The following is a 10,459-nucleotide window of genomic DNA, read 5'->3' as shown; positions in this document are numbered from 1 at the left end:
CCATGAGTCCAAATAGACTTGACAGCAACTAGCAAGAACACCATGAAGAGCAGAAGGAGTCCCGAGATGGTGCAACCTACCCAGTGGCATCACTCATGAGAGACCTTGTAGTCTGCTCCCATAACAAGTATTGATGGTCAATAGGATAAATGTAAAGCTAATGCTCTCCCATGTAAACTATCACATAATTCACAATAAAACATTTTTTTAAAAAAACAGCATTGGTGGTTGTGGTGGTGGTACGTGCTATCAAGTCAGTTCCAACTCTTAACGACCCTGTGTAGGGTTTCCAAGGAATGACTGATGGGTTTGAAGTGCTTAACCTTGAAGTGCTCCAGAGCTTATCCAACAGCATGACAGCAGGACCCCGTAACACTTGTTGTAGTTGTTCTTAGGTGCCATAGAGTTAGTTGTTACCAACTCATTGTGACCTTATGCACAACGGAGTGAAACACTGCCTGATCCTGCACCAATCACACAATTGTTACTATGCTTGAGCCCACTACAGCTGCCACTGTACCAATCCATCTTTTCCTGTGTTTATCTGACCCACCACTTTATCAACCATGATATTGTTTTCTAAGGACTGATCCTTCCTGATAATATTTCCAAAGTATGAAAGATGAAGTCTGACCATCCTGGCTTCTAAATAGTATGCTGGCTGTACTACTTCCAACACATATTTGTTTATTCTTGGTATTTTTAATATTCTCCTCCAACACCATAACTCAAATGCATCAATTCTTCATTGGTCTTCCTTATATACTGTTCAACTTTCACATGCATATGAGGTTACTAAAAAATACCATGGCTTGGGTCAGATGCACCTTAGTCTTCAAACTGACATCTTTGCTCTTAACCACTTCAAAGAGGTCTTGTGTAGTAGCTTTGCCTAATACAATAGAACATTTAATTTCTTGACTGTTGCTTTCAAGAGGGTTGATGGTTGATTCAAGCTAAAGACAATTCAAAAAAGGTTGCAACAGTACATTGACAGAGAACTACCAAAGGTTCAAGCCATCTTCAGACAAGGATGTGGAACAAGGCATATAATTGCTGACATCAGGTGGAGCTTGGCTAAAAGCAGAGGATACCAGAAATATGTTTACCTATGCTTTATTATGTGGATCATGACAAGTTATGGACAACATTGCAGAGAATGAATTTTTCAGAACACTTAATTGTGCTCATGAGGAACCTGTACATAGACCAATAGGCAGTCATTAGAACAGAACAAGGTGATATTGGATGGCTAAAATCAGGAAACTTATGTGTCAGGATTGTATTCTCTCACCATACTTATTCAATCTGTATGCTGAGCAAATAATCCAAGAAGCTGTATTCTAGGAGAAAAACACAGCATCGAGGTTGGAAACAGACTCATTAATAGCCTGTGATATGCAAATGATGCAACCTTGCTTATTGAAAAGGAACAGGACTTAAAATACTGATGAAGCTCAAAGAAGACAGCCTTCAATATGCGTTGCACCTCAAAATAAAGTAAGCAAAAATACTCACCAATGGACCATAAAAATTACAACCAAGAAATCCTATGGGCAATTGTACCTTTAACTCAGGGTTGCCATGAGTCAGGCTCAGCTTGATGGCAACAGGTTTGTTTGTTTGTTTAATATATGTTATTGTTGTTGTTAAGTGCCACCAAGTCAGTTCTGACTCATAGCAACCCTATGTAGAATTTCAAGGAAGGACTGCAGAATTTGAACTGCCTATCTTGTAGTTTAGACCAACTTTGTAGTCCAGTGCTTTATCCCACAGTGCCACACAAGGACTCCTTTTTATATATTGTTGGTTGTTTATAAGCTAGTCCTTCCTTGGAAACCCCATATAAGTTGCTATGAGTCAGAAATGGCTTGATGGCACTTAACAACAGCAATAACATATATTTACAAAAAAAAAAACAGCCAAACCTGTTGCCATGAAGTTGATTCTGACTCATAGCAATCCTGCATAGGGTTTCCCAGGCTATAAATCAGCACTGGACTGCTAACCTCAAGGTTGGAGGTTCAAACTCACCTTTCTCCCATGGAACAGTTGGTGGTTTCAAACTGCTGGTTTTGAGGTTAACAGTCCAACTCACAACCACAGAGCTCCTTTATTAAATAGAGAGAGCTAAATATGTATATATATCTACCACTTTTCTATCAGTTTGTCAAACTGCGAGGATGGTTTAGGACCAGACAGTGTTTTGTTCTGTTGTATCACTATGAGTTGGAACCAACATGACAGCACCTAACAATAACAACAACAAATGTATATATGGAGTCCTGGTGTGGTGCTGTAGGATAAGCACTAGGCTGCTAACCACAAGGTCAACAGTGCAAATCCACCAGCCACTCTTCAGAAGCCCTATAATGGGTCATTATGAATCAGAACTGACTCAACGGCACTTACCAACAACAAATATATATATCAACCTTCAGAAGGCTGCTTAACAAGTAAACACAGAAAAACCTGCCTAGGAATATATTAAAATCTAGTTATTGTTCAATTTACTTCCCTAGAGAAATTCTAGAAAAATAAATTCCAATGGGAGATTCTGGGTTTCTCTGTTAGAGCTGACAATGATAATAACTCTAGGGATACTGTAGCTCACAATACAGGGATATTTTAGACCTCATTAAAAAAGGTTGAGAGGCAGAGATTCTTTGCTATTGTTAATATATATTTTAGCATCTAACAAGCATTTATAGACCGATACATACAGACATATTTCATTCCTTTAACAAGCATTCACTGGCAGTCTATCATTTGACAGATTCAGTTCTACACACATGTATTAGCACCTGCTATGTACTAAGAGTCCTGGTAATGGAGACCTGGTGTGGCACCATGGGTTAATGCACTGGACTGCAAAGTCATTTGAACCTCAAGGTTGGTGATTCAAGATCACCAGTTGCTCCTGGTCAGAATCAACTCGATGCACTTAACATCAACAACAAATGTACTTTGAAATGAAGTCCTGGTGTAATGCTGTGGGTTAATACGCTGGACTGCAAAGTCAGTTTGAACCACAAAGTTGGCGGTTCAAACTCACCAGCCGCTCCTCAGAATCTCTTACAGGATCGCTGTGGGTCAGAACCTACTCAATGGCACTTAATAATAACAACATGTATTAAGAATAAGGAAGTCAAAGATTAATTTACTCCAATCCCTACCCTGCGTCCTGGTGTGGCACTATAGAATCAGCACTGGACTGCTAACCTCAAGGTTGGAGGTTCAAACCCACCAGTTGCTCCTCAGAAACCTTATACAAGGTCACTATGAGTCAGAATCAACCCGACAGCACTTAACAACAACAGCCCTGACACACTAGTAGAGGGTGGTGGTCATGAGTTAACATCTAAAAATCTGAAATCCACTCAGTAGTAAAAGAGACTTCCCAGATCTGTGGAAAGCCTCAGATTGTCTGCCTTCTTACTCTGACCAGATTAGAGTGAAGAGAATTGCTATGTGAGTAATGTGGGCTAAAGACCCCTCTTCCAGGTCAGTGATTCTCAAACTATCGTGTGTGATACATGTCCTGGTTCGGTTGTCACAGCCCCTATTGTCAATGCTCACACATATCTCCACCCCTTTGCCATCACAAGGAGCCCTGGTGGAGCTGTGGGTTAAGTGTTGGGCTGCTCACCACAGGTCAATAGTTCAAACCCACCAGCCACTCTTCAGGAGAAAAATGCTGCAGTGTGTTTTGGTGGAGACTTAGTCTTCTACTGCGTCCTGCAAGCCCACTGTGTGTTAGAATCTGCTGAATGGCAGTGGGATGTCACCATGAATGTCTCCAGAGGTCAAACTAACTGCACCTGCATTTCTTTACCTGAGGGCATTACTGGACTGGCCAAGCTTGCTGAGGCAGAAGTATTGAGGTAGCAATGCTCCTAGAAGCCACCTGCAATGGAAGGACAGAAGTAAATGCCACAGATCCCCTTCCTCAAAGATGATAAATGTACCCTGGTCAGAGAGTTGCTCTAAGGTATTAGCCTTCAGTTACCTGCAATGGTTTGTTGTTGTTATTTGTTGTTGTTAAACGCCATGGCTTTTAACAGTATTGACTCCTGTATAGGGCTTCCAAAGGAGCAGCTGGTGACTTTGAACTCCCAACTTTGAGGTTTCAAAGTGACCTTGTAATCCAGTGCACTAACTCAGGTAGGTCAGTTGATAATATTCCTTCTTTTCCCTGCTCCGTTCACCACTTCTCTACCATTGTTTCCTTCACCCTTCAGGGAGCCTGCTTCATTCAGATCTTTGTCTCAGAATCTAGTCCTAGAAATCCTAAACTAAGATACTAGGGTAAAGCCTGAGGAACCTGCATTTCAATGAGCCCAGCCCCACCCCTCCACCACCCCCCACCCCACTTCTTCAGAATGCAGGTGGTTTGAAGACATTTCAGAAATTTCAAGTTCCATAGTTCCATGTCTGAGATCATTTAGAAGAACCTGAATCTACATGATTACCCCATATTGGTTCTTCATGGGCACAAGCATGTTGCAGTTATATTTTAATGTGACATCCATGATAGTTACAAGCAAATTGCTACTGAAAATTCATTCTAATTTCATCATAAAACTCTAACACATTTATAAACTCCTGAAATTTATTCTCTAAATATTTTGCATTCAGAAAAGTAAAGCCCCTCTGAGGACACTATGATAATGATAATGAAGTCATGCATTTTATCTTTTTTCCCTTTTTGCCCTGGTGACCAGGAAGCTCTGTAACAAATCAGATGCTCAGTCACTAGAATTATTAAACCTACATTCAGGTCATATTTGCTTTTCATCCTTTTCATGTTCCTATATTTCAATTATATGTATATTTCCTTTTTGAAAGAATAAGGGAAAGGAAATAAAGCAGAGATTAGAGTGTGAATTTGTTGTTGTTAAGTGCCATTGAGTCGGTTCCTACCCATAGCGACCCTGAACAGGGTTTCCAAGGCTGTAAATCTTTACGGGAGCAGAAAGCCTCATCTTTCTCCTGTGGAGCAGGTGGTAGTTTCTAACTGCTGACCTTGTGGTTCACAGCCCAATTCGTAAGGACTAATAAATTCTCCAAGGTTACCAAAGCTTTTGTTTTGCATTTTGTGTAATGTACTCTCTCCCTTCCTCCAGGGATTTTTACATGGGACACTTTACTGACAAAGGAAACCTGGTGAAAGAGACTCTGAGTAAAATGATTAGTGGCATTAAGGTGCAGAATGCACTTGACCGGAGCTGGTCACTCAGTGGCACTCATTTGGCCTCTAAATCTGAATATAACCTGTACTTAAAAAAAAAAAAAAAAAAAAAACTAAATTCAGGAGAAGAAAAAGACTGACTCAGTCAATTGGATCCCCAAAGGGCAATTTTGCCATTGCTGAAGAGTTGTTTGGGAAAGTAACCATGTACATTTCCTCTTGGGAAACCCCTGTGGAGAAGGCAAGAATTCTATTTTCATTTCAATTCAACTCCAGAGTGGCCCACTTCAGACAACTGCATATTACCTTCTGAATCAGCCTCCCAGAGCCCAAATTCCTGCCATGCCTCTGAGTGCTAAAAAGAAACCCTTAGACTATTACTATGCTTAGTGGTACCATGAAAATGATAATGTCTCTTAACAAGATAAAGCGAAAACACTCAGGAAAAGCGCATAGTCACATGACCATCCTTTCTACCATTGTGTTTGCTAAGGATTGAGGACTTCATAGACAAGGTAATTTATTCAGTTTTTAAAATGACATTCTCATAAGATAGCTAGGAGGAAAACTTATTTTTATTTCACAGGTGGGGAAAACAGAACACAGAAAGAGAGTTACTTATTTGAGGTCATATACTGCAAAACATGTTGCATTAGTTACACCCAATCTTGCCCAAACAAGCTGAACCTCCACCTGTGTTTGATTTGATAGCCCAACTAACATCATCTCCACCCACATCACTCTTCAGGCTAGAATTAAAGGTCAACACAATCCCTCCTGCTCCTTCCTCTCTTATACAACTTGTCACCAATTAGCAGGGGTGGATTGCCCAATAAGCAAGGTAAGCAGGCACTTACTTGTGTTTATTACTAACCCAGAGTGAGCAATTTCACACGGGATTCACCACATCCTTGATTCTATGGGAAAGTGGCAGGGGATTAGGAAAGAGACAGATGCCACCCATAGCTAGATGCAGAATCTTTGATATGGTTAAAAAAAAAATTTTTTTTAAAGCCTGAAATTGTTCACTACAGTAAGTAAGCACAAGCAAACTTGCTTTGACCTTGTTTATTGGTTAATCTGATCCTGCCAATTAGTACTGAGTCAACCTAGAAGTCTTTCTTGAACCTAGCCCCTCCCTCTGTCCTCGGTACCTCTACTTTGGTCCTTCACCATCTTTCACGAGGACAGTCTGTCTGCCGGTTATCAATCATATTTTGAGCACATAAATGTGCTCAAATTATGAGCTAAGGGACAAAACAATTGTGTTAAAAGGATGAAGTGAGTAGTCCCTTTAAAGAAAGAATTTGCAGTCTAAAGGGGAAGATAAAGATAAACTACAGTTCTATAGTAAGTTCTATATAAGCAATCGTCCTGGTGTGGCGGCGCTGTGGGCTAATGCATCAGACTGAAAAGTCATTTGAACTGCAAGGTCAGTGGTTCAAGCTCAGCAGCTGCTCCTGGAAAGCCCTACACAGGGTCATTAACGGTTGGAATCAACTCAACAGCACTTAACAACAACAACAACAAGCAAAAGTCCTATAATAGATGGAGCGCTGGTGACTCTGTAGGAAAAGTGTTGGACTGCTAACCACAAGGTCAGCAATTCAAAACCCACCAGCCACCCAAAAGAAGAAAGATGAGGCTTTCTGCTCCTATAAAGACATACAGCCTCAGAACCCCTCTACAGGGTCAAAACTAACTGGACGGCACCTAACAATAATATGGAAATTCTATAACAGAAGTAAGAAGAGGGTGCTGTGAGTGTCCAGTGTGGGGACAGGCATTAATCCATTAAATGAACAAATATTTACTGAGTACTCACTATGTGCCAGGCACTCGACTAGGGAGTGGAGATCAACTGTGAACATCAGTATCCTGTTCCAATGGAGACTCTATTTTCATGGGAAAAGTATGTAAATAAAATTGGTATGTTATTTATATGGAGCTTCTATGCTCAAGAAGGCATATAAATCAAATGATAGATAATAGATCTGAATCAAATAGATTCAGAATAGTTGTTGTTGTTAATTGCCACAGAATTGGCTTCAACTCATAGCGACTGTGTTTAGGGTTTCTGAGGCTTTAGATCTTTTTGGAGCAGAAAGCCTCATCTTTCTCCTGCAGAGCAGCTGGTGGGCTTGAACCAACCCTGTGGCTCACAGTCCAGTGCTTATCCTATGGAGCCACTGCACTCCCAGATACATGGTTGGTTGGTTGCTTGGTTGCTAGGTAGGTAGGTAGGTAGGACAGACAGACAGACAAATAATATATGTTGTTTCTATTATTACTGTTCTTGTTGTTGGGTATTATCAAGTCAATTCCAACTCATAGAGACCCGATGTTGTTGTTGCTGTTGTTGTTGTTGTGAAGTGCCATCGAGTCGGTTCGAACCCATAACAACCCTGTATAGGGTTTCCAAGGAGCAGCTGGTGAGTTTGAACCACCGACCTTGCAGTGCAAATGGCTTTGCAGTCTGGCCCATTAACCCACAGTGCCACACCAGGCTCCCACTCATAGTGACTCTCTGCATAACAGAATGAAACACTGCCCAGTCTTGCGCCAGCTTCACAATCCTTATTACATTTGAGCCCATTATTGCTGCCACTATGCCAATCCATTACATTGGGGAGGGTTGGTCTTCCTCTTTTTCACTGACCCTCCACTTTACCAAATATAATGCCCTTCCAGAGACTGGTCCCTCCTGATAATATGTTTGGAGTACTGATGTGGCACAGTGGGGAAAAGCATTGGACCATAAGGTCAGTTTGAACCACAAGGTCAGTGATTCAAGCTCACCAGCCACTCCTTGAAAATGCTATACAGGGTTTCTATGAGTTGAAACTGACTGGATGGCACTTAGCAACAACAACAACAACATGAGAGATGAAGTCTCATCATTCTGACTTCTAAGGAGCATTCTGGTCATACTTTTTCAACACAGATTTTATTATTCTGGCAGACCATGGCACTTTTAATCTTCTTCTCCAACACCATAACTCAAATGCATCAAGTCTTCTTTGGTCTTCCTTATTCCTTGTCCAACTTTCACACGCATGTGAAGCTGTTGGAAATGCCGTGCTTGGGTCAGGCACTCCTCAGTCCTCAGAGTGACATCTTTGCTCTCGAATACTTTAAAAAGGTCTTGTGCAGCAGATTTGCCTAATGCAATACGCCATTTGATTTCTTCACTGCTGCTTCCATGAGTATTGATAGTGAATCCAAGCAAAATGAAGTCTTTGACAACTTCACTCTTTTCTCTATTTATATGTTTGTTTATTTCTTTGTCCAGTGGTGAGGACTTTTGTTTTCTTTACATTGAGATGCACTCCATCCTGAAGACTGTGGTCTTTGATTTTCATCAGTAAATGTATTAAGTCCTCTTTGCTTTCAGTAAACAGGTTATATCATTTCTGTATTACAGGTTATTAATGAGTCATCCCCCAAATCCTGACACCACATTCTTCTTCATATAATCCAGCTTCTTAAATTATTTGCTCAGCCTATAGATAGAATAATTATGGTAAAAGAATACAATCCTGGCACACACCTTTCCTGATTTTAAACCATTCATAGTTCACTTGTTATGTCTGAACAATTGCCTCTTGGTCTATGTATAGGTTTTCAATGTGACAGAGTAAAACTTCCCCATGGGGTTTTGTTGGTTGAAATTTTTACCAGCCGAGTGCTTAACCTTTTACTTCAGATAAATGATAGATTAAGCAAGATCATAGAGATGATAAACCAAACCAAGCCCACTGCTACCAAGTCATTTCTGACTGATAGCAACATAAAAGAATAGAGTAGAACTGCCCCCAATGTGTTTACAAAGCTGCAAATCTTCACGGAATCAGACTACTGCAGCTTTCTGTTGCAGAGAAGTGGATGGGTTTAAACTGCTGACCTATCAGCAGCCAAGTGCTTAACCACTACACCACCAGAGCTGCTTCTATGGATGATAGATAGGTAGATAGATGGATGGATGGATGGATGGATGGATAGATGATAGATAGATAGATAGATAGATAGATAGATAGATAGATAGATAGATAAGGTAAAGTGATACCACAAGGTAGGCAGTTCAAGTCCAGCAGCTGCTCTGCAGGAGAAAAGATGAGACTTTCTGCTCCTGGCAAAGTTTTTTAAAGCCTTGGAAATTCTGTACAGGGTCATTATGAGTTGGCAACTCTATGGCACTTAACAACAACAGATGATAGATAGGTAGATAGATAGATAAATAGATAGATAGATAGATAGATAGATAGATAGATAGATAGATAGATAGATAGATAGATAGATAGACAAGTAATGTTAATAGATCTAAAGAAGAAGAAAAAAAAAAAAAAAAAGGAAGCAGGTGGTTTATCTAACCATCATTCAAGCGCTAGGTGATCAGAGAAAGCCACTCTGAGAAGATGTCAGTGGAACTGAGTCCCAGAAGTGAGCTAGCACTCCAGGCAAAAACCAGGACAAAAGTTTCTGGACAGAGGAACAGCAAATGCACAACGTGCCGAGGAAAGGTTTTCCAGAGAAGAATGAAAGCACCACCAGATGGAAAAGAAGAAAAGCATCCTCGCCAAGGGAGACGCAAGCTGAGCAGGACGCCTGGAGAAAGGAATGCATCTGAGAGCCTCAAGTGATTTCAAACAGCTGGTCCCCAAATAATTTGGTTCTGTACCACCAGATTCCTACCCCCAAGAACTCTCCAGATTCTCAGCCTCATCTTGGCTCCATTTGAACTGTCTTTCTTTATAGGAGTTTCTCCCTGGGAGACTCTTAGTGATCAGCCAGTCGTATTAAATCTGCCCAGCCAGCACCAAGGTTAAGGCTTGAGCTTATTTCCACATATTGAAATTGGTCTGTGGGTCCTGAAGAAAGGTTACAGGGCTGGACAAACCACTGCCTGGACTATGGGTTCCCAGGGAGATAACCCACCCTCCTTTCTGAGATATAGGATTGGGCTTGGCCTGATCTTACTGGTGGTTTTTGTTTGTTTTTGCAAAACTAGCCAGTGCCTCAGTTTCTTCCTCTATAATGACCAATACTTCCTGCTTTCTCCTGCTTTTCACAACCTTGGGAAGTTAATTAAATGAAGCCCATACAGCCTGGGGAATTCTTCCAAGCATGGCTTATATAATCCAAGATGAAATCAGCAGCAGCAGGCAGAGAGCTAGTTTTCATTTCTACATCAGCGCTTTTTTTTTTTTTTTTTTTTTTTTTTTTTTTTAAGGAGCAGCAATTCCATCACACCAGAATTCACAACTAGAG

The sequence above is a fragment of the Chrysochloris asiatica genome, unplaced genomic scaffold (assembly GCF_000296735.1).
Source record: "Chrysochloris asiatica unplaced genomic scaffold, ChrAsi1.0 scaffold00089, whole genome shotgun sequence".
In the NCBI taxonomy this organism is placed as follows: domain Eukaryota; kingdom Metazoa; phylum Chordata; class Mammalia; order Afrosoricida; family Chrysochloridae; genus Chrysochloris; species Chrysochloris asiatica.
This window is presented reverse-complemented; position numbering follows the sequence as displayed.